General features: G+C 36.3%; 1 protein-coding gene across 2 annotated transcripts in view; it reads left to right on the top strand.

The window, feature by feature from the left end:
• Nucleotides 1-7,022: 7,022 nt before the first annotated feature.
• The window catches only part of IL33 (interleukin 33), a 38,738-nt gene continuing 19,705 nt past the window's right edge, over nucleotides 7,023-26,055 (top strand). Inside the window, exon 1 of one of the 2 annotated variants that reach the window (XM_055302803.1) lies at nucleotides 7,023-7,159. The gene's annotated coding sequence lies outside the window, so the exon portion shown is untranslated. The remainder of the gene's footprint in view (nucleotides 7,160-26,055) is intronic. The other variant, XM_055302804.1, reaches the window with a different exon arrangement.

The following is a 26,055-nucleotide window of genomic DNA, read 5'->3' as shown; positions in this document are numbered from 1 at the left end:
GCAGAAAGAGAGCGAAAAGCAGACTCCCCAATGAGCAGGCAGCTGAATGTGATGCAGGGCTCAATCCCAGGGTCCCAGGATCATGGCCTAAGCTGAAGGGAGACACTTAATTGACTGAGCCACCTGGACGCCCCTAGAGTGCTTTATTTCTATTTTGATTGCTGTTTTTAAATTTTCACCTTTTAAAATGATCTATTTCTTGAAAATCCTTTACAGTATATATACCACATCACTAAGTAGCATATAATTCACTAATAACTAGCTAATGATTAACCATCTCCTTGGTGGCCATCTAGAAAATCTTTTTCTAAATTGAAGTAGAAGTGACTTGTAAAATTATTTTAGTTTCAGGTATACAGCACAATGATTAGACATTTGTATACATTGTGAAACAGGAGTCATCACATTAAGTCTAGTTATCATCTGTCACCTTACAAAGTTAATATAATATTATTGACTATATTCTCTATGTTGTACATTGCATTCCCATGACATCTATTTTATAGCTGAAAGTTAGTACTTCAAAATACTATTTACCCATTTTGCCATCCCCCAACCCTACTCTCTTCTCTGGCAATGATCAATCTGTTGTCTGTATTTATGAGTCTTGGTTTTGCTTTATTTTGTTCATTTGTTTTGTTTTTTAGATTTCACATATAAGTGAAATCATGTAGTATTTGTTTCTTTTTGACTTATTTCACTTAGAATAATACCCTTAAGTTCAACCTATGTAATCATAAATAGCAAAATTTCATTATTTTTTTTATGGCTGAGCAATATTTCATTACACACACACACACACACACACACACACACACACACACTCCGCATGTTCTTTATCCAGTAATCTGTTGATGGACATTTAGGCTGTTTCTAGAACTTGGCTATTGAAAATAAGGCTACAATTAATATATACAGTCTATTTTTTTCCAAATTAGTGTTTTCATATTCTTTGGATAGATATTGGATAGATAACCAGAAGTGGAATTTCTGGATCATATGGTAGCTTTATTTTCAATTTTTAAGAAACCTCCATACTGCCTTCCATACTGGCTGCACCAATTACATTCCCATTAACAATACACAAGGGCTCCCTTTTCTCTACAGCCTTGCCAACACTTGTTATTTTTTGTCTTTTTGATAATAACCATTTTGACTGGTGTGAAGTGATATCTTGTGTTTTAATTTGCATTTTCCTGAAAACTGGTGATGTTAAGTATTTTTTCATGTGTGTTTGTCTTTTCTATGTCTTCTTAGGAAAAAAAACCTATTCAAATCCTCTGTCCACTTTTTTTTAAATAAAGATTTTATTTATTTATTCATGAGAGACACAGAGAAAGAGAGAGAGGCAGAGACACAGGCAGAGGGAGAAGCAGGCTCCAGGCAGGGAGCCCGATGAGGGACTGGATCCCTGGTCTAGAGGATCAGGCCCTGGGCTGAAGGCAGGGCTAACCCACTGAGCTACCTGGGCTGCCCTCTGTCCACTTTTTAATTGAATTGCTTGCTTTATTGTTGAGCTGTATAAGTTCTTTATAGATTTTGAGTATTAATCCCTTATCAGATGTATGCTTTGTAACATGTTTTCCCATTCAGTAATTTGTCTTTTCATTTTGATGATTTCCTTCAGCATGCAAAAGCTTTTTAGTTTGGTGCAGTCCCATTTATTTATTTTTGCTTTTGTTTCCACTGCTTTTGGGAAAAGATCCAAAAAAATTGCTAACATCACTGTTAAGGAGCTTAGTAACTCTGTTTTCTTCTAGTTTATGGTTTTGGGTTTTACATTCATGTCTTTAATCCATGTTGAGTTAATTTTTGTATATGGTGTAATATAGTCCAGTTCCATTCTTTTGCATTTAGCTATCCAGTTTTCCCAACACCACTGATTATCAAGACTGTCTTCTTTCATTGTACATTCTGGTCTCTCTGTTGTTGTAAATATATAAAGCATATATATTGACCATATATTCTTGGCTTTATTTCTGGGCCCTCTATTGTGTTCCATTGATTTATGTGTCTTTTTTTAAATGCCAATACCATATTGTTTTGATTATAATAGCTTGGGAGTATACTTTGAAATCAGTGAGTGTGCTATGTTCAGCTTTGTTCTTTCTAAAGAATGTTTTGGCTATTAAGGTTCTGTTCTATTTCCAGACAATTTTAGAATTATTTGTTCTAGTTCCATGAAAAATAGTGGAATTTTGGTAGGGATTGCATTGAATCTGTAGATTGCTTTGGGCAGCATGGGTCTGTAAACAATATTAATTCTTCTAATCAGTGATCATGAAATATATTTCCATTTATTAGTGTCTTCTTCAATTTCTTTCATTAATGTCTTATAGCCTTCAGAGTACAGGACTTTCACCTCCTTGGTTAAATTTAATCCAAGGCATTTTATTCTTTTTGATCTAATGTAAATGGAATTTTTTTCTTGATTTATTTTTCTGAGAGTTTATTACTATATAGAAACACAACAGATTTTTCTATATGCACTTTTACTGAATTCATCTATTCTAACAGCATTTTGGTGGAGTCCTTTGTTTCTTCTATACAGTATCATGTCATCTGCAAATAGTAATAATGTTGCTTCTCCCTTTCCAATTCGTTTGCCTTTTATTCACTTTTGTTGCCTAATTGCTGCTGCTAGGATTTCCAATACTATGTTGAATAAAAAGTAACAAAAGTAGACACTCTTGTCTTGTTCCTTATCTTGGAAAATTTTCAGCTTTTCACCATTGGCAGTAATGTTGGCTGTGGGTTTGACATATATGTCTTTATGTGGAGATAATGTTCACTCTGTACACACTTTAAGATTTTTTTCTAATCTTGTCAAATGTTTTTTCTGTATCTATTGAAATTATAATATGATTTTTATCTTTCATTTTGTTAATGTGGTTTATCATGATTGATTTATGGGTGCTGTATCATCCTTGTATCCCTGAATAAATCCCACCCCATGATGGTGTAAGATTCTTTTAACATATTGTTGAATTCGGATTGCTAATATTTTCTTGAGGATTTTTACATCTGTGATCATCAAGAATATTAGTTTATAATTTTCTTTTTTTGTGGTGTCCTAGTCTGGTTTTGGTATCAAGATATGCTGGTTGCATACAAGTTTGGAAGTATTCTCTCCTCTGACATTTTTTGAAAGAGTTTAAGAAACACAGGAATTAAATGCTATTTGAATGTTTGGTAGAATTCACCAGTAAAGCCATCTGTTCCCGGATAGGTTTTTTGTGGGCTTTTTTTTTTTTTTTTTTGGTAAGGTTTGAGTTACTCATTCAATATTCTTAACGTAATAGGTCTATTCAGATTTTCCATCTCTTCACAGTTCTGTCTCGGAAGATTACAAATTTTTAGGCGTTTGTCCATCTCTTCCTGGTTGTTCAATTTATTGGTATATAATTATTCGTACTAGTCATCTATGATTCTTTGTATTCCTGTGGCACCAATTGTAATTTTATTTTTTTATTTATTTTATTTATTTATTTATTTTATTTTATGATAGTCACACAGAGAGAGAAAGAGGCAGAGACATAGGCAGAGGGAGAAGCAGGCTCCATGCACCGGGAGCCCGACGTGGAATTCGATCCCGGGTCTCCAGAATCGCGCCCTGGGCCAAAGGCAGGCACCAAACCGCTGCGCCACCCAGGGATCCCTGTAATTTTATTTCTGATTTTATTTATTTGAACCCTTTTTTTTTCTTGGTAAGTCTAGCTAAAGGTCTGCCGATTTTTTTATCTTTTTGAACACATTCCAAAACTACATTTTTATTTCCCTTTTATGTTTTTGATGTCACTCCTTATGTCTTTTTTATATATTTCTAAACTATTATGGTTTTAGTTGATTTTACTACTTTTGTCTTCAAAATTCTTTTTTTGTCTTCAAAATTCTTTTTTTTTAACTTTTATTTATTCATGATAGTCACACACACACACACACACAGAGAGAGAGAGAGAGAGAGAGAGAGAGAGAGAGGCAGAGACACAGGCAGAGGGAGAAGCAGGTTCCATGCACCGGGAGCACGACGTGGGATTCGATCCTGGGTCTCCAGGATCGTGCCCCGGGCCAAAGGCAGGCGCCAAACCGCTGCGCCACCCAGGGATCCCCTGTCTTCAAAATTCTTAATAGCTTCATAAATGATTAATCCTCTTCCTTTACTATATATTTAAATTTTCCAGTGAGATTTTTACTTTTGTCTTTCTTATTATTTGTTAGTGCCATTTCTTTTCAACTTAAAGAAGTCTCTTTAATATTTCTTATATGGCCAGTTAGTAGTGATGAATGCCTTAGCTTCTGTCTAAAATTTTCTTTATCTCTCTTTCAATCTGAATGATACCTTGCTAGGCAGAGTATTCTTGGTTTGAAGTTTTTCCCTTCAGTGCTTTGAATATATCATTCAATTCCTTTTTGGCTTGCAAAATTTTTGCTAAGAAATCTGTTTGACTAGTCTTTCCCTAGTATGTAACAATTTGGTTAAAAAAAAACATCATGCTGCTTTTAGATTCTTTAACTTTTGACATTTTAATTATAATGTATCTTGCCATGGATTTCTTTTGGTTCATTTTATCTGGAATTCTCTGGGCTTCCTGGATTTGGATGTCTGTTTCCTTTCCTAGGTTAAGGCAATTTTCAGCCATTATTTCTACAAATAAGTTTTTTGTCACTTTCTTTTCTCTTTCTGTGATCCCTAAAACACAAATGTTATATCCCCTTGATGTTATCCCAAATGTACCTTCAGTTATTGCCATTTTTTTCTTTTTTCCTCTGTTACTCTGTCTAGGTGAGTTCCACAGTTCACTGATCCATTTCTGTTTCATCCAGTCTGCTGTTGAACCCACTAGGTTATTTTTAAGTTCAGTTATTGCATTCTTAAACTCTGTGACTTCTTTTTGGTATTTTCTTAAGTTTTATCCCTCTACCTGAAGTTCTTATTGTTTCATCATTTCTTCTACAAGTTCAGTGAGCATCTTTATGACTATTACTTTGAATTCCTTATCAGATAAATTACTTATCTCCATATCATTTATGTCTATTTCTGAGGCTTTGTCCTGTTTCTTTTGTTTGGAACATATTTATGTTTTCTCATTTTGCTTGTCTCTTTATTTTTATGTATTATACAAAAGAACTACCTCTCTCAGCCTTGAAGCCTTGTATAAGTGATGACCTCATTCAACTTCACCCTAGCTCTTGTTGTCTCTCAAACCTTTGTGATTCTCAAAATAACCTGATTTATTCTTGATATTCCCCCATTGTAGAGAGTGTGCTAAGACCTGTCAGTGATTCAAGGGGAAGAATCTCATTTAGCATCTAGTTTCAAGCTGATTGGAAACCACACTCTCAGGCATCAGCTTTTAAAGTATGCAAATATATAGTTCTCTGGGTCACAATCATAATTCCTGCTGGCCTCCAGACCAGGAGATATGGAAGTGTCCCCTGGGTGGCAGTTGCAATAATTGGGGCTCTAGAAGAGTGTATAAACTCTTTTCTGGGAAGTCTTATCAATCTCTAGCAAGGCCAAGGGGGTATGCAAGGATGGTGTATCTTTGTTTATATTGCCAGGATGCACTCCTCATCCTCTAGATGTATGGGATACCTAAAGCCTGTCCCTCAGGCTGAAGCTCCAGGCTAAATAAATAGATCTTTTTCACAGGAAGATTGGGGTTGTGTTTTAGTTTGCTGTCTGTGTAGTGCCTTGGGGTTGATGGCCCACCAAAAACTATCTTTCCAATTGTTACAGTCTTGGCCACCAGGGTCAGGCAATCAAGGAGTGTCTCTTGTATGGACTGTGCATGCCCGCTGGTTTGTGCAAGACAGCTAGAGAGTGTAGGAAGTGGGTTATCCTCACCAGCTTCAGAAATGCAGTTGGGTAGGTGTTTTCACTACATATCTGCCCCGCCTCCCCCAGCCTTCAGTAATGCAGTGCAAAAGTACCAGCTTTGGGCTGAAAGCTGGAATGTAGTAACTACTTGTTCTTGCCTACCCCAGCCAGGAAGTGGAGGGGCACTACAACTGCCCCTGTGCTCTCTGGCCTCACCACATGGTGTAAGTGCTCCCCCCCTCCATCACAGCAAGGTTGTAAGAGGGTGCTGCATCTGAGCTCACCTGCCTATACTTGCAGGCTACGTGGAGAGTGCAATAACTGTGTCCACCAGCATCTCCATCTCCAGGAAGAACCTTAACTGTCCCCTGCCCCTTCAGCCAATGCTTCCAAATTAGCAAATGAATGTTCCTCATATAGTATAGGTGCTTTTCAAATTGCTGTTTTTTCACTGGGTCTTGGGACAAGTAAGACTATATATGAGCTCTCCAAGAAAAGAGTCTCAGTTTTTTATTGTATTCTGGGACTCCTTGTCATCAGACACACTGGTTTTCCAAACCAGATTTTGGAGTTTGTCTTTCCAGTGCAGATCCCACAGGCTGGGGCACCCAATATGGGAGACTAACTTTTTGCTCCTCTGGGAAAAGCACCCATCTGGTGGTGTCTCCTTCTCTATTGTCTGTTGCCATGCCAGGGGTCAGATTTATTTTTTTGTGAGATTCTGTCTGTACCTCTCCTACCCATCTTGATGTGGTTCTTTTTGTTGTATACTGTTGCTGCTATTCTTTGTTGTGGAGAGCAGTTCCTCTAGTTTGCAGGTCTTCTTCATAGGGAATCGATCCAATATGTAGCTGTAGATTTGGTGTGTTCATGGGAAAAAGTAAGTTCAGGAACTTCTCATTAACAAATAAAACCCTCTCCAAGAATTTCCATATGGACAGTGCTGAAGGTGAAGTTCAACTCTAAAGAGAGCCAAATTGTAATGTGTGGGGGCAGAGGAGGACTGTGAGTTGGAAATGGGAGTGGGAGGTTGCATATAAGATAATTCTGATGTGAGTTGGAAATTTTTTAAAAACCATGAAATCTACAATTCTTGTATTAAATTTTAAGATGGAGATGGGGAAAAGACAGAAAACAGGGAATCTTGAATGTTGAGAGGATTGTAACTCTGTTGGCTCTTTGAATGCAATTAAAAACCTACCAAAATCTCACTTACTCAGATCTCTTTCTTACAGTGATTTGGTTCTCTGCCAAACTTTGGGTAATAAATAGAATCTGCAAGCTCTCTGAACACAGAACTGCAGCTTTTCAGAGGAGAAATCAAAGCAAGATTACACGGTAAGAATAAAAATAATATTCTGGTACTTTTTTTGTCAGGTTTGGTAAAATAAGATCTTGGGAACCACATAGAACTGGTTTTTCTTTCTATAAAATAAAGGATTAGGCTGATTTGTATTGTATTGATTGCCAATACCAGTAAAAGTTGATAATAATAATTGCTACTAACTTGTAATTCCACTTCAATTTCCTTTGGATGATTTGGAAAATTATTAATAAATTGCTAAAATTGATTATAAAATAGTCTTTATAGTAAGTTTCCCTCCTCTACCACAAAACTTTATAAAACAAGCTGATAATTCTACTTCATATTCCTAACACTTATCCAAAATAAACCTACTCACTATTATTTACCCGTAGCTTAAAAAAGGGGGGACAAATAGAAGAACTGAGAGGGGCCATCCCTTCAAAATAATCTGCTCAAAAATAAACAATTTTTGAAAAAATAAGGAATTGGTATCCTAAGTGAGTAAATTCAAAAGGTCATAGTTTTGCTACTATTCATTTAAACACTTTCTTTATAAGATTGTTTTATTCGCTTTATTTCTTGCTGTCTGCCTTGTGGCAATTTTTTTTCTCCTGCACTTTTCTCTGCCTTATCTTCCCACTCATAAATACATGCCTCCAAACTATTTTAATAAAGAAAATGGCATGAATCCTAAAGAATTGTGGCTGCACGAAGTTGATCTGGAAATTTGAGAGTTTAGGAATAGGTGTAGTTGGATCTTCCTGATCCCTTCTCAGCACTGTGCCTCTTCAGCTTGAATCATCCCTGTATGCCACTGTGGTCCAATGCTGTTCCCAATAAATCCCTACCTATTGCTTCTTACATTTGTCTTTAGAATATTTGTGCTCCTCTTTAAATTTTTTCCCTAAAAAGATATAGTTCTGTGTTCAGTAAACTTTAGAATCCTCTATTTCCCAAAGTTTGGATTGCTTGAAAAGAATCATACAGTTGAGTAGTCTCCTGAAAATTCTTCCCTTTTTATAAATGGGAAAGAGAAAGAGGTACATCCTGGCTGTAGATATTATAAGCTAAATAGTGATGGGAAATAGAAAACTATCTGGATTGTTGCTGAGAAAATGAACTAGGCTGCTACAAGTCAAGGACTATAGGAAATCTAAGATCCTTTCAGAAAAAAATGGAAAAAATGTGAAATTTGAGCTGCAGAGAGCAATGCTTGCACAGAGAGTTCTTAACTACTTAAGGATAACTTTTCTTAGAGTTTGAAACAGAGCCAAAAGTAAAGCAAGAGATTGAGAAATGGGAGCTGCCACTTCTGGTTAGGGTCAGCAGAGGGTTCAAGGAACAGAGCTTCTTCTTCCCAGAACTAACTTCTGGGAATGTGTCTGAGATTCTATTGTAAAAAGTTCATCCATGGGGGAATTAAATCATTACAGGGAAATACTGTGGGGTGTGTATGCATGTGTAGCACTGAAGGGAGGAAGAAAAATAAACACCAAATATTTTTGCCAGTAAATCTTGAGAAGAATCATAGCACAAGGCCTTTTTTGGAGATATGCCTGCAGAATTAACTCTTTACAAAGAAGTTCTGCAGAGGGAACTGCATTGAAGGAAGAAAAAAATGTACATGGGGGAGTTTTTATGTCAGTAAATCTGGTAGCATGAAGTCATTTTTGGAGATGTGAGTATGACTGTGCCAAAAATCAATGCATTTTTTACTCAACAAGTTGAAATTTTGGCAAACACGGTGGAAATCAAAAGTCAGATTTTTTTTTATATCACAGCTTGTAGCGACATTTAGAAACATTAAGACCAAAAATCATCTCCTTGAATAGCAGAAAGAAATCTTAATTCCTTCAAACAAAATGATACTTAGTTCAAGGATTTCAGGAAATTATGGTAGAACCTCTTATCTTTTTTCAGTTTCCCTCCAGGTTCTCTGCTCTTTTTCAGTTTCCCTCTGAATTCTTTGCATATTTATATGCAAAAGTAAGCTTTAAGAGGACACAGTCTTACTGGGCAGGCAGAGTTCACTGTTGCAGAATATGGGGAAGTAAGGAGATCGGGCGCTTCCTCCCTGTGACAAGCTCCTGGCAGATACTCACAGGCTGGCCCGGTTATTATCTGTAGATCACCTGTATCTGTGAACATAATTGTTTTTGTTTTGCTCTATGCAAAGAGTGCAATATAACATAATAGTAAAAATACACAGATTTTTCAAGTCAGACAGGCTTTAAATCCATCATTTATCTACTGACTAACTGTGTGATTTGGGATCTTATTTAACTTTCCTGGCCCTGATTTCTTTTCCCTTTGGTGTAAAATATAAAACAAACAAAACGGTACCTATGAAGATAAAGCAAGTCAGAAGAAGTCATTAAATGTAACTGTTATTAGTCATGGATCATGTACTAAATGTGAGGTATTGTCCCTGCATTACTCATTTAATCCTGAGAGCATCTCTGTGAGATAATATCCTCCATTTATAAAATTCAGCAAGAAAAATTTGGAAAGATTGTACTGACCCAAGATGACACAATCATTAATTTTCAAATCAGAGGTTAAAACCCAGAGTTAAGCCCCATGAGGGAAAAGAACCAAGAAAAAAGAAGATGGATTCCAAACACTTCATTTAGTGAGACTTTAATTTGTAAAGCCATTTTCTATTTAAAGTTCCCATAATTTTCGAACAGAAAAATATTAGGGAGATGACATTAAAACCTTGCACTTATTTTTTTAGGGTTACACTCATTGCCATCTGAGGGAAAATTTCCCTGTCAGCCACCATTTTCTTATGTAACATCCCTTCCCATTGGTATTACCAGAACCAAGAGGAGTCCACCCACAAACTTGACTGCCTGCTTTCACTTTTAATTAGCTATATTAGTTACTGGAGGAAATGAAAACTTGTCTAACAGTTCAATTTATAAGTAGAATGTTAACTGAAGTGTGATATTCAAAGTCCTTCGAAGCCATTTCATTCATCACTATCTGTCCAACCACAATGACCTATTGAATATGTATCATATGTATATGATTTTCATAATAAATTTTACTTTATTTTTCTTATAATCAATTTTACACACAAGTTTACACACACACAATTTTTGGTAAACAAACCCAATTGATGTTTTGCAAAAATAAAATAGTAGTAATACTACTATATTGGTAATCTGTAAAATTAATAGTAAAAATAGTAATAAAAGTACTGCTAGGGCAGCCCAGGTGGCTCAGGGGTTTAGTGTCACTGGCCCAGGGCGTGATCCTGGAGTCCTGGGATCGGGTCCCACATTGGGCTCCCTGCATGGAGCCTCCTCCCTCTGCCTGTGTCTCTCCCTCTCTCCCTCTCTCTCTCTCTCTTTCTGTGTCTCTCATGAATGGATAAATAAAATCCTTTAAAAAAAATTAACAGTACTGCTATCGGCCATTTGAAATTTTTTTTAAAGATTTTATTTATTCAGGAGAGACACAGAGACAGAGAGAGGCAGAGACACAGGCAGAGGAGAAGCAGGCCCCATGCAGGGAGCCCCCATGTGGGACTTGATCCCGGGACTCCAGCATCATACACCAGGCTGAAGGCAGGTGCTAAACTGCTGGGCCATCAGGGCTGCCTGAATTTTTTTTTTTAAGATTTCATTTATATATTGGAAAGAGACAGCAAGAGAGAACATGAGCAGGAGGAGGAGCAGAGGGAGAGGGAGAAGCACACTCTCTGCTGAGCAGGGAATTTAATGTGGGGCTCCACCCCAAAACCCCAGGATCATGACCTGAGCCAAAGGCAGACATTTAACCAACTGAGCCACCCAGGTGACCCTGGCCATCTGAATTTATTTTTAAAAATGCCTTTGAAACAGTTACTTATAAGTTTTCAAAAAAAATATACGAAAATTTTCAGTTTATCCTATATCATGCTTTTTCTTTCATACATAATATTTTATTGGTTTTAATGTATCAATTTGTATATCCATACTATTATGCTATAATTTTGTTTAAATATAAAATTATTTAAATATTAAATTGTTTAAACTAGCTGATATGGAAAACAGTATGATGATTCCTCAAAAAATTAAAAATATAACTACCATATCACCCTGCAATCTGACTTTTGGATATATAACCAAGAAAATTGAAAGAAGGATCTTAAAGAGATATATGTATACCCATGTTCATTGCAGTATTATTCAAAATAGCCAAGAGGTAAAATCAACCCAAATTTCCATTCACTGATAAATGGATAAAGAAAATGTGGCATATAAATACAATAGAATATTATTCAGTCTTTGAAAAGAAGGAAATCTTGTCACATGCTGCAACATGGATGAATCTTGAGGACATTATGCTTAGTGAAATAAGCCAGATACAAATACTGTATATTATATTATGTCACTTATATGAAGTGTCTACAGTAGTCAAACAAATAGAAACAGAGAGTAGAACAATGTCACCAGGGGCCTGAGAAAAAGGGAAACATGGAGTTGCTCTGCAATGAATAGAGCTTCAGTTTTGCAAGATGAAAAAGTTCTAGATATCTGCTGCAGAACAGATTTAGTTAACACTACTGAATTTAATACATTTAATAAAATTTAATTACAAATTAATTAAGGGGCAGCTGGGTGACTCAATTGGTTAGCGTTTGCCTTCAGCTCAGGTCATGATCTCAGGGTCCTGGGGTGGCTCTGCATCAGGCTCCCTGCTCAGCAGAGAATCAGTTCTCCCTCCCCCTCTGCCTCTCCTCCCTCTCATGTTAAATCAACAAAATCTTTAAAATAAAATAAAATAAAATAAAATAAAATAAAATAAAATAAAATAAAATAAAATAAAATAAATTAAAAGAAAAAAAGAAGAGCTTTGAGCAGGGGGGGCAGGGGGAAAATGTTTAAATAATCCAGCTGTATTTAAAGATATTATTAAATCAGTGTTGAGAATACATTAGTGGTTTGCCATTTCATTTTAGGATTTAGAAGAAACCAATGTAGATTACATTTAGACAAAAAAGAAAGATAATTTGTATCACTTGATATGCTTTGGATGCCAAAATAGAATAATGCATTGAACATGGCTTAAAATATAAGGACACTTGTTGGTCACTTAACAGGAAGTTCTAAAGTGGGCAGTCCCACAGTTGATGCAAAGAATCAGTCATCCCCTAAGACCCAGGCTCTTCTGATCTCTCCCTTTATGGGAGATGGTTGGCCCAGCTCTGAACATCATCACATCCTCACAGAGGCCAGTGCAAGCCAAAAAGTGCTTACCCTTAAGGAAAAAAATTTTCCAAAAGCCCCAGACACAACTCCTCTTTGTTTCACTGGCAAGATCTGAGTCACATGCCTATTGCTAGATGCAATTATTGGCAGACAGACAGGATTGACGTGAATGGCTTATGTTTTTGCATATCTAAATTTATTCTTTGGGGAAAGAAAAGAGATTTGTCAGCTAAGAAACAACATTCATTCCAGGGAACTCTCAACATCCTCTAATTCCTGCAGAACTCAACCTTTTTTGTTTTTGAGAGCTTTATGAAAAGAAAAGAAAGAACTTCTGAGAAGGGCAGCCAAACTCTTCAAAATTACCTTGAGGAGTCTGCCTTATTTCAAAAAACACCTCAAAAATCTCTTTTAATCTAATTTTCAATTTCTTCAGGTCAGAAAGCTAAGTCTTTAATTGGGCATAACAGAACCACTTATTTTGTACTAAGAAGAGAATGTGTGCATTTCCTGTCTGATAATTTTCCAAATAGCTCAATGCATTCTTAAACACAGATGCTGACACTTCTTTAATTATTTTAACCATAATATAGAGTGCTTACTTAATTCTGTCAACGAGTCCCTTTGACCACTACACTTAAGGATGTGGAATGTAGAGGCACCTGGGTGGCACAGTGGTTGAGCATCTGCCTTTGGCTCAGGTCATGATCCTGGGGTGCTGGGATTAAAGTTCCACATCAGGCTTCCCTCAGGGAGCTGCTTCTCCCTCTGCCTCTGTCTCTGCCTCTCTCTGTGTGTCTCTCATGAGTAAATAAATAAAATCTTAAAAAAAAAAAAAGAACGTGGAATCTATATATTTTAGAATTCACTGACAGACTCCCTTTTTTTAACTTAATATTTTTTCATTCACATTTAACACACATACAAAACTGCACAAATCATGACTGTATAGCTTAATAAATTGTCACAAAGTGAACAAATGTAAGTAACCTTTTAAAGAAATACAAGGATATAGAACTCTAAGATCCTCCCCATGTCCCTTCTAGTCACTATTCTGTACCTCAAGAATAGCATTATGCTTTCTAATATGTTACATTCAATTTGCCTGCGGGGTTTTTGAACTATTTATAAATGAATTCATACAGTATTTACCCTTTTGCCTCTAGCTTTTCACTCAACATTGTGTTTGTGAGATTCATCTTTTAGCTGCACATAGATGTAGCTTGTTTATTCTCATTTTTGGTTAGAATTCCAATTCTAAATAAATGTGCAACCGTTTATCTATTATAATGTAGATGAACATTTTCAGTGTTTCCAGCTTAGCATTATATGACTAAGACTACTATGAACATCCCCTTATTATGTCTTTTGGCATTTTTATACCTTTCATATATACCTTCAAGTAGAATTGCTGGCCCAAAAGTATGCACATGTTCAGCCATAGTGAATACCATCAAATTATTTCCTAAAGTGGTTGTAGCGATATGAACCCTAATCGGCCATGTATAATAATCCCATTTGTCCCAAATCCTTGTAAATACTTGATATTTTCTATCATCTTCATTTTAGCCATTCTGATAGGTGGGCATTGTGGTCCTCCTTTAATGCATGCATTTTCTTTACCTTCCTTAGAAATCTATTATGTCAGTCTAAGGCAGCTAGTAATTTCCCCCCAGACTTGAGTTAGCTAAGCAGACACAATTTAGAAAAAAACAAAAACAAAAAAACAAAACCAAAAAAAACATGTCTTCCCTAAGATTGTAATTTTGGGGTTGATGCATTTGTCTATTGTTTCCCAGTTACAAAGCAACATTAATTAGGGAACAAAACAAATCATCATATTGTATTTGCGTTCCAGAGGGGGAAAAGTCAAGAATCACTTTAAGTATCATACCATAGAAGGAAAAAAAAGGATTATTCTCTTAACCCCATGGTCACAAATTTAGTTTTTATGGACTTTTTTTTAAAAAAAAATCTATACCTTTATTTATTTACTTTTCAGTAAGTTTAGATCCTTGAAGGGTACAGCATCACACGGATTCTGTGGCTTTAGCAGGAAGGTTACTTCAAATTTGGCGTAACCGTGTCACTGTTTCCATGAGCATGAGTTACTTTTCCCCAAATTACTCAGGTTTTTTCAGTTTGCTACCAGGAGTTACTGTGTTGTTCTTTGCTGTGTGCACATAAGCACATCTCTTGCCTAGATAAAATCCAATTTCATCTCTGGAATAAACACTTTCAATTTCAAAAAGAGCTGTGTGCTCCTTCTGGTTCCAGAGACCTCACTTATAGCCAGCAAAAATGCCCGTGGACCACAAACATCCATCGTTTTAGGATTCCTGTTCCTACTAGGCCTCCAAAGTTTCCAAGACAGAGGAAGATCTAATTTTTATAGACTATACAACAAACTAAAAAAAAAAAAGTCAAGGTATTATTGAATCATTATGAGCTAAAAATAATCTACTCTGATTAATTTTCTTAATTAAAACATTGCTCAAATGACATATAATTTAACAAAGTATCTGCTTTGTGAAATTTATCACAAGCGCCTGATAAAGCAGGTCACATCAAGATCACATATGACATCAAAATAGTAAAGGCTGACTAGCTGACCAGTTTTTGTTTTAGCACAAGGACAATTCTTATCTTCTGGTTCAGTGTCAGGAGCCTGGAATTTATTTTTGAAACTTATCTTTAGTCTTCATAATATAATTTGTAAGTACTTGACTAACCAGTAGTTGGTTTTTGCTCTTAAAGAGAAAACTTTTTTTGTAATGTTTTTATTTTTAAAGGAGGTCTGCTACATTTATCTTCCACCAATGCAATGTTTTGTTACCTCAGCTACTGCTTAAGGCTGCCCTCTCTTGCTTCTAAATTTTAGAGATTAGAACTCCTCTTTCCCCATTTCCATAAATATTTGGCTCATCTTTTTAGAAGTTCCTCTCGTTATTCCTTAGTTTTCCAAAGCCTACTAGCTCCCAGGATCAATTCCAGAAGTATCTAAATGGCATCCCTATGCACTGGAAATTGAAGTTAGGTATACTTTCCTTGGCTTTAAATATATATTGGTGGCATCTGGAATAAATTTCTCATCAATGCTTTATGTGGTTGAAAAATGTACCATACCCAAGTCTGCCTCCTTAAAAATGAGCCAATTTAAAGATATATATTACATTCTACTCTGAAGATGAGCTTCAAAAATGTAAATATGCCTGTCTAAAAAATCTCATGATTTCTCTTAAAAAACAGCAAGTCATCTGATACAATTTAAGATACTGCACAAAGAACTGTATACTTGTTAGGCTCTCAAATTATGCAAATATTAAGGTACTTTAGGCTTTGGAGTCTGGGCACTATCCCCAGAATCAAAATTAACAGTAATGTGCAAGTTTTATTCTTAGTTAAGGAATCTACTTATGTTGTTGCCAATTCCAGATGTTCTTACACATGTTGGTATATATTGGTAGAGAATTAGGCAAGACTCAGGAATAATTCTTCCATACATACATATACATAGATGCAATTACTATCTTTTCATGAACAGAGATGATAGATTTTAAAATATATACAAATGATATATACATTTATCTTGGGACCAACCCTTTCAAGTTATCTTTCTTTGTGGATCTAAGCATAAATAAAGTTTTTAGAAAGCAAAACAAGTCAGGTCTAAAGCAGTGAACTGAATCAAAACAGATTGAACTTCATCTCCAGCTTTGGGTGCTGATTCATGACTCAGTGACTCAGGTATATATACATACTGTGGCTTGGCACCTGCTTTCTCTGTGTGTATTTCTCAGCCAAAGCCTTTCTCCAGATTGAGATTTTTGCATCTATTCCCACTTGTTCTGCCACCTTCTACAGAATGCTGTGTCAGAACTATTTTCTGTAACTCTGCTTTAATTACATCTTCTAAAATCTTTCTCATTCTACCCTCACATTATATTATAAGCTTAAAGGAAACAAAGCTTCATCTCCTTACCCCCACCTGAAAACTGAGCAGCTTCACTGGTTCCTAGAGATGGGACACGGTACTGTGTAAGAATGTATTAAAACAGTTATTAAATCCCATACATGAAACATAAGGACAGTGCCAAAAAATTCCCTGATAAACTGAAACTGTTCTCTGTACTTTCTTCACACTTTGTTTTTCTTTGCTATTGTTTAGTATTGTAAACAGCAGAAGGGTAGAGAGGAAAGAGCAGTGACAGCTACCACCTTGTGAGCTGGGAGACCAGAGTTCTCGTCCTGACTCCACATGTACCCATTCACTAGCTATGTGACTTTGAGTAAAGATCTGCTCTTAATGGTTCCAAAAATACCTAATGTTAATTTCACAGATCTAGGGGCTACTCTAAGACTTCCTATGTATCCATAAACTAAATCAAAAAAATTTTTTCCTCATCCCAGTAGCTTAATTTTCCTCAATGACTGACAATACAACTTTCTCTCTTTTTAAAATGTTCTGCAGGTTCATAATTAATATATCAAAATATGGATTTCTTTAATTTTTTTAAACTTGCTTGGGATTCTTAGATCTGAAGATTGGAGTCCTTCAATAATTTTGGAAGTTCTCAGCCTTTATACCTTCAAATATTTCCCTTCTCTATTTTGTCATCTCCTTCTAAAATTCCAAATAGATACACATTATCTATCCTCCAAGTTTCTCACCCCCTTTTCCATCTCTATGTATCTTTGAATTGTAATCCAAAGAATATCTTTTTTTTCCCAAAGAAAATCTTCAAATATATTTTCTAGTTGACTGACTCTTCATCAAGTTCAGTTGCTATTTAATCTGCTGTTTAATGAAGTTTTAATTTCAATATTAAATTTTTTTTATTTTTAGAGATTCTATTTGGATCTTCCTTAAATCTATTTTTTTCTGTTCCTGTTTTCAATAGTGTTAGAACTCTATCTAAAGATATTAAAATCAGTTGTTTTATATATCATTTCTGATAGTTCTAACCAACTTTACAAGTTGGGTCCTGCCTTCTGTTCTTACTGTGGCTCTCACCATGGTGCCTAGTGTTCTTGTTTGTTTTATAAATTTTGATTGCAAATTACTCATTTGCCCTGGAAATTTTTCTGTAAATGAATAAATACTTTGCAGCTTGGGCAATAGCCGAGTTCATCAAGATAAGATTTGTGTTTGCCTTTCCCATTTTTCTTGAGACACTACCAACCTAAAGCTATTTTTTATTTAATTCTCTATTTCAGACTTTTGGAAACACACAGATAGTGTGATTTCATACTGCAAACCCTTATGGGGGCTGACTTCTCAGGAGGAGAGAAATCCTCAGAAGAATGGTTTACTTTCTATCTATTGCCAAAGTTAAGTCAAACACGCTTCCTAGTGGTCCCCTTCTGCCAAGTGAGGTTATTTATCTCAATCACCCTTACACTGCAAGAGCAGCCCTTTGGGTGTTCAGGCTTAGGCCATGCATTATTAGAATCCCCATGTTAGGCATATCCTGGGCTTTATCTCCTGGGCCCTGCACTTCATGTAGTTGTCTACCCTGTCTCCAGGATGTAGCAGACAACTTTAGGAAAAAGCCAGGGTTTCTTGCCTCCCAGTATTTTGAATACTATACATTCTTTACTTTCATTCCAGTTCAACAATGAGTTTGAAAAGATATTTTTGCATATTTCTTTCAGAATATTGATTGTTTTTGGCAGGAGGATTGGTCATAGTAACTAATCCATCATTATAATGAAAACAAAGTCTCTGATTAACTTTATAATGGGCAAATATTAAAATTTAAACATATAAGCCAGATTTATTAATAAATAAATTACTTATTTTTATTTTTTTAAGATTTTTTAATTGATTGATTTTTAAAAATCTCTTGGGGTTCTCTGCAATAATACTTTTTCAGACAAACTTTACACTTCTAAAAAAGTTTTTGAAACTTCCCTCTTCCAACCTTAAACTGTGATGATTTTTTCTTATGATGCTGCTAAATCTACTCACCAACTAGACCACCAATGATGACCACCGTCAATGAACTGGCTTTAATCTCATTCTCTCTTTATAGGGTTAAATAATCCAGGTGGCAGGGATTTATGCCAGATTATCAAAACTTTAATTTGTTTTCTTGTAGCAAAACCGTTTTGATCAAGTAAACTTTAAGCAGAAACCAACTATGGATAAGGAGTTTCTGCTCTGGGTGTGGAGTATAGGCAGGAATATCTGAAACCCAAGAGGTTTGGATTCCTTGACCCTTTTCTAGAGCACCTTATGAATTCTGAAAACGTTTGCTTCAGGTTTTAGCCATGGAATCTTGGGCAAATTATTTGATCTTTCTTCGCTCCAGTTTTCTCACCTATAAAATGGGGAAAATAATAGTACCTCCCTGACAAAATTGCTCTCATGATTGAGTGATTTAAATATATAAAGCACTTGGTACAGTAGTTGGCACACAGTAAATATTATATAAGGGTAAACTTTTTAAAAACACAGAAGAACTTTTATTTTTTTTATAAATTTTTTATTGGTGTTCAATTTGCCAACATATAGAATAACACCCAGTGCTCATCCCATCAAGTGCCCCCCTCAGTGCCTGTCACTCAATCACCCCCACCTCCCACCCACCTCCCTTTCTACCACCCCTAGTTCGTTTCCCAGAGTTAAGAGTCTCTCATAAGAACTTTTATTTTAACTCTACATACTCCTTAGAACTTTTCTTTTAACTCTGCATACTCCTATTGAATTTTTTATGTTCCACTGAATTTTTACAAAATCCATAATTTGTGTATTACTTGTCTAATTTTACTTAAAAAAATTTTGTTAGTAAAAGAAAATGATCTCAACTTTAAACTTCAGAATTAAACCAAAACCAAAGACCTATTTGTTCCATGTTGCTTCTTTCCCATATATTGCTTTCCTCAAACACTTAAGAGTTTCCCAAATCCATTAAAAAGAAAAGAAAAAACTACGCTATAGACTTTCTCTCTGCAGTTTTGCCCTAAGACAGAATGTAGCCAAGTCCGTGGCTCACCTGGATTTCTAATCTGTCTCTGCCTGAGATATGGCTCCAGGTTACTTAATTCTTCCCTTGTCTAACTCTATCATCCTATCATTGTGAAGTGCAAAACAAGAGGAAGAAGGCACAGGGCTGAGGCAGAACTTGTGCATTTTTCTGAGAATGACATCTTTTGGGGAGCATGGGGCTGGCACAGCTACTGTTATTGAAGAAGTAACCCAGGGAAAGGGAAAGAAAGGGACTAGAGTGGGAGCCTGTATAGGAGCACAAGAAAGAGTCAAAGGGATAAGAAGATCCTGGCTTTCATGCACCTTCTTCATTTTTGAGATGAGGAAACTAAGACCTAAGGAGCTGAAGAGCCCTGCAGGGCAGGAGCAAATCTTAAGTCTAAGCTTGAGAATGAAGGTCATTCTACCTCTTCTTCAAAAATCATTAAAGATTTTGTTCAACACATAGTTAGGTCTCCAAAGTATGTGAGACATGGGGAGGGGCACCAGAGGGGAATAAAACAACACACTCAGATGAATGATTTGAAATGTTTGGTCACACTAAAACCACAGGGCTTTAGGTCAAACAGAAAGTCAGCTTCCTTAAATGATTTAGAAAGAACATTGACCCAGGAATGAGAAGACCTGAGTTCTATTAGGGTGAGTCATATAAAACTGTCATCTTTGTAGGCCAAAATGTAGTAGTACCAATCCCACACTGCTCAATCCACAGTTCCAGCTCCACCAGTCAGTAGATCTTTGGGACTTGAACAAGGTCTCCACATCTGTTCAGTGTATAGTACTTCTTTACGTAGTATGTAGGGTTTTTGCAAGGACAGATCCAAAGTACCCAGTATTTCCTGGGTGACTGCTATTGATAATTGCTTGGGAAACAAAGATGACTAAGGTACAACCCTTGTTCCCGAGGAGCTAGCAGTCTAGCTGAGGAGTTAGGAAATTGAATATAGTTTGATGTGATAAGCAAGTAAGAAAGGAAGCAATAAATTTTGCTTGACTGTGGGTGATTAGGGAGACAAAGGCATTTGAATTGGGCTCTAAGGGTTAAATAGAAGTTTCCCAGACAAAGAGGAAGAGGCATCTCTAGCAAGAGGGAAGTTTGAGCAAAAGCATGGAGGTATGTAAGTGTGTGGTGAATTGTGGAACAGTAAGAAGTCCAGTGGGTGTAAAATGTACAGCGGGGAATGGGGGGTGTTGTGTGATGTTAGAAAAATTGAAGGAACAGGTAGTGCTAGTGAATAAAAATGATGGAGTAAGACTACATCCAGAAAAACTGTGGGAAGGCATAGAAGTACTTCACAAATGCTAAGTGAAGAACAAAAAAAAAAGTTTTCCTAAAAACATAACATCTCTACCCTCCTCTCATAGTGGTTTGGCTTGAGTTATACATTGATTTGCTAAATTGCTTCCTCTTTGGGACAATGTTGTCTTCTGGGTCTGGATGAGGAGCATGTAGAAACTTTCAGAATGGCAGAGCCTCAGAGACAGGAAGTGATTCAGTTTGAGGAAAGGCAATGCTATCTCACGGTTCCTCAAACTTCAACCTCTCCTTCTTCCATATCACTTTTTCTGATCTCCCTCAAGAAAGAAGTGAAACCAGTGTACCCAAGGGAACAGAGGATAATGTGATTACTCTCTCATCTCACCCTCTTTCTCCTCCTCCTCTATAAAGTATCCCAACATGATGTCATACAGTGTTGCCAAGCTTAGTCATACTGCCCATTTCCTCTCCCTCCTACCAGCCAGGACAAGTTTTGGGACACTGTCTTCTTCCAGTAATTTTCTAGTACCCAACAATGGGTTTGCATAATTACACAATACCTTCATAGGTCCTCTGCCCATGCAAGAGCATGCAAGCTTCATAAGGTGATGTTAATTATGCCTCATTCTACCAATGGGTCCCATGGAATAAAAGAAAGAACCAGATGGACTTGAGTTCAGATCCTAGCTTTGGTACTTACTAAGACATTTTTTAATCTTTCAATCTCTATTTCCTTATTTTTAAAATGAAAGCAATCATACTCAAAGACCAGAGTCATGGTGACAATTAGAGATAATATATGTAAAGCACCTGGCTCACAGAAGAGGCCCATCACCATAATTAAGAGCTTGAACTAATGCAGAATCCTTGCTGACTTCATTCCTTCCCTCTAACTGTCCTCTATCTGTTTTTCATATGGTAGCCAGAGTGCTCTTTTAAAAACAAAAACCAAGTCACATCTCCTATTACTTAAAACCCTTCCTTGGCTTCCCACTACATTTTGAGTAAAATCCAAGCTCCTTCTCCTGGCCTCCAGGGCTTAGCCTTACCTGGCTTCTGTCCCCTTTCATCACCAAACCCTTTACATTATACTATCCTCATTGTCCACTGCGTTCCAGCCACACTAGCTTGACCAGCATCCTAAATACTACAAGTTCTGTCAGGACCCTTGGCCCTGGGGTTTTCTCTGCCCAGAGGGCACCCTCTGTCCCTCCCTTCATTCTTTACACCCTTAGGAGTACAGCATAAATGTCACCTTCTGTGACCACACTACTTTAGTACTACTCTTTATCTTTTTTACCAGCCTAGTTCTTATTTATCACTGTTTACAAATGATTTATTTATATGATTATTTGCTCAATATCTCTCTCCCCAAAAGAAAGTAAACTCTGGGAGGGCAGGAAAAAGTTTGTTTTGTTCACTACCATACCCCCAGCATCTAGCCTAGCACTAGACAAGTGTTTGAGTTATTACTCTGACCATTAGTAGGGAGCACTCTGTGCTGTAGTACAGATAGATACAAATTCAGCATCATTTGGGACCTTGGGATCTTAGGAGGGCAGAATTTCCCTACAATGATTACTAGGTATCTTTCTTTGCAAAGCATTTAATTACTTTCCAGGGCATCAAAGGTTGAGTTTTATATTTTATAATCCAAATTTTCCATAATTAACATGTATTTTTAATAAAATTTCTTATAAACTCTGCAGGTTAACAACAAGCCTCCTCACAGGAAATCGAATGAAATGAATTTATTTTAAAAGCAAAATTCACAACAAAGAAAGAAAGACCAATAGGTTTAACATGATAAAGTATATTGGTATTTTAAAATCAAAGGGCATTGCCTGACATATGAAAGGTGTTTAGTGATTTAATAAATGACTTCAGTTGATCAGATGTAGATAATAAGACAAAGTGAAATGAAAATTTTCATGCAATGTCCCATGGGCTAATGCTGTTGGACTACATGGTCCCTGACAAGTTATGGGCACTAGATATTTGTTGAGTATAAATTTCTGGAAACCTTCTCCAGGCAAACAAACACACACATTGCAACTTTGGAAATGACTACCCTTCATACATTTTCTATTGTTGTTGCTCAGATGGGAATCACCAACTAATGAATTTCTATGTATTTCTATGTTATTTCTTGTTAGATTAAAATCTTCTTTCAAGTTGTTTGGGTTTCTTTTTTTAATTTTAATGTGTATCATTTCATCTGGAATGTCTTCTCCATCCTTTTTTCTTAAAAAGCTTCTTCTATTTCCTTTTATTATCTAAAATGTGGCCTTCCACTGGCAACACCACTATTATCAAAATCTACTCCACTTGTGTGCCCATCTCCCAGGGCTAACAGAGAAGTGGCACATTTCTCATTTTCTACTGGGTCTAACTACGTATCTTAATTTCTTTACATACATAGGGACCCTGATGTCCTTTTCTGTTTGATATTGCCTTAGCTGATGTCACTATTGGTGACTCCAGTGCTTGCTTTGAAGACTTTTTAATACTCTTCCAAAGTTCACCCACAAAACCTCATCCTGACAGCCATTATCATCAGAACTTTTCTAACTCCAAGATCGGGAACACTGGAATTCCTTGGTGTACAAACAACCTCATCTTCCTACTTCTCCCACTCCCGTTTTTGTATCCTTTTTAAAATCATTTTTTAAATTCTGGTAAAACTTATCTTTTTAACTATTTTTATGTATATAGTGCAGTGGCATGAAGTACATTCATATTGGTGAGTAGCCATTACCACAATCCATGTCTAAAACATTTTTTCGTCTTCTAAAGCTGAAACTCGATATCTGTGAACACTTGTTCCTCATTCCTCAGTAAGTTCTTTTTGTATTCTTCAAGCAAATATTTACCCTCAAAAATTAAAACTCATGCTTATTTCTCTTAATTTCTGTAATTCTCACAACCTACTTTATGAAGATTCAGGCCATTTTTACAAAACTATCAAGTTTGTGTAGCTTAATATTTCACATCTCTCCCATTCTCTTGCTTTTCCTCCTCTACTACAGAAAAAGTATGCATCTTCCTTTTCAAAGTCACCCCTCCACTAATATTCTTTCCCCCTCTCTGTCTCCTCTGAGACTTTATTATATCAGTTTTTTCCTTTTCTTTTCTTTTTTCATTCTCCTTTTATCTCTACATTGAAACAAGCCCAAGAGTCCCACATCCCAATAAAAAAAAACAAAAAAACAATAATATCATAATAGCATGTATTCAGTTCCCACTATGTACCAGCTACTATGCCAACTGCTTAAAACATACCTTCTTGCATAATTCTTGAAATGAGCCACTGAGTTCAAATTATGATAATGAAACTGAGAACTTAGAAATATTGAGTAACTTCCCAAGACTAACTAGTCAGCAGCATTTTCCCTTCTCCACGCCACTCTTTCAAGATACCATTTTCTCTTTGTTTCCTTTTCATTAAAAAGTCTCAGTTTCTCCTCCACATTGTGCAATCCACAGCAGTTTCTTGGAGAGTCCCATGCTTAATGGACTCTCTCCAAGGTCTCTAATCTCCAGCTGGGTCTCTGTAGTGCTCATCATCAAATGTTCCTTCTTGAGATGATTTTCTCTCTTAGCTTTAATAATATATGACCTCTTCTTTTTTCTGGTTCTCTTTCTGGTTTTCTTTGCTACTTCCTTATCTTCTCTTACCCCTTAAATGTAAGATTCCCTGTAGTTCCATCTAGACATAGCCTGTTCTTCCTCTTCCACACCTAGCTGAGACAATCTCATTTGTTCCTACATCATCAACTCTCATGCTGTAACAAATGCAATACCCATGTAGCAAATCCACATGGCTAACTCTGGCCTCACCCACCCACCCACAACCTAATTCCAGCTAAGTGCTAAAATTTCCATATTTGTTCCTCAAGTATCTCAAACTCTGTCTATCCCACATCAGATTCATTACCTGTGCCTGACAATGGGCTCTTGAGTTTCCTATGCTGAACCACTGATATCCCCCTTTACTTCCATTCACCTCCTCACTTCCCCAGTCCAGAACTGATACAAACACATCCAAGAAGAGCTGTGGAGGCTTTGTGATGGATGCAATCCTGAACTGAGAGTGAAACTTGCATTAAAATCCTGATTTAGCCACCAAGGAGCTGAGTGACTTAGTGGAGCTGGAAGAGGGATCTCTGGGGCTCTTTCTGACTCTAATATTCAAGGACTCTATACAATGACTGCAGCACTCATCACCTTCATCCCTTCCTTATTGGCTTCACTAACATTGTCCTGGCCCTGTCCTCACTGCTTTTTGCCTGGACTATTTTAATTGGCCTCCTGACTGGCTTTGTTTCCTGTCTTTCTCTTCTTTCATTATTTCAGATGGTCTTTCACACAACCATAAAATTACATTCATAAAACACATTTGTATAATACTTCTCACTAGCTTAAAAAACTTTTAAAAGATTCCTGTTGGCTAGAGGATAAAATTTGAACTCCTTATTGCTGCATTCACAGCCCTTTACATGCTAGTCTCAATAAAACTCATTATGAAACTTCACTTTGTCTAAATTGGATTACATGTGTGGTTGAGATAAGCACTGGAGGGGAAAAAATCCTATTCTTTATACTAAAAATAATAGTGGACCAGAGATTTAGGTATTAAGTAGTAGACAATACAATTTTAGAAAACGGTGTGATAAATTTATTTTTATTTTAGAGGAGTGGAGGTCTTTTGAAGCAGGACACAAAATCCAGAAATTCTAAAACAATATTCTTTTTAATTTCTTTTTATTGGAGTTCAATTTGCCAACATAGAGCATAACACCCAGTGCTCATCCCATCAAGTGCCCCCCCCCAGTGCCCATCACCCAGTCACCCCAACCCCCGCCCACCCTTCCTTCCACCACCCCTTGTTCATTTCCCAGAGTTAGGAGTCTCTCATGTTCTGTTACCCTCTCTGACATTTCCCACTCATTTTCTCTCCCTTCCCCTCTACTCCCTTTCACTATTTTTTATATTCCCCAAATGAATGAGACCATATAATTAAAACAATAGTTAAATTTGACCACATGAAATTTGAAAATTTATGTATGGCAAAAAAAATGCTATTAACAGTCTAAAGATAAATGGTGCTGGGGAAAATTTTTCAACACATGTCACAGGGTTTCATTTCTTAAGTTACAAAGAATTCATATAAATCAATAATTTACAGAAATTGATAACAAATACATTTTTAAAAAGATGCTTAATTTCACTAAATAAATAAAATTCAAAACCATGAGATATTTTTTACTCTTTAGGAAGGCAAGTTTTTAAAAGTTTTTATTTAAAGTCCAATTAGTTAACATACAGTGTAATATTAGTTTCAGGTGTACAATATAGTGATTCAACATTTCCATATATCACTTTGTTTTCATCATGACAAGTGGCCTCCTTAATCCCCACACCTATTTAACCCATTCCCTACCTATCTCCCTTTGGTAACCATCAGTTTGTCCTCTA

Source organism: Nyctereutes procyonoides, unplaced genomic scaffold (assembly GCF_905146905.1).
Source record: "Nyctereutes procyonoides isolate TBG_1078 unplaced genomic scaffold, NYPRO_anot_genome, whole genome shotgun sequence".
NCBI lineage: Eukaryota > Metazoa > Chordata > Mammalia > Carnivora > Canidae > Nyctereutes > Nyctereutes procyonoides.
The sequence above is the reverse complement of the archived record's forward strand: the minus strand, read 5'-3'. Positions and strand labels throughout refer to the sequence as shown.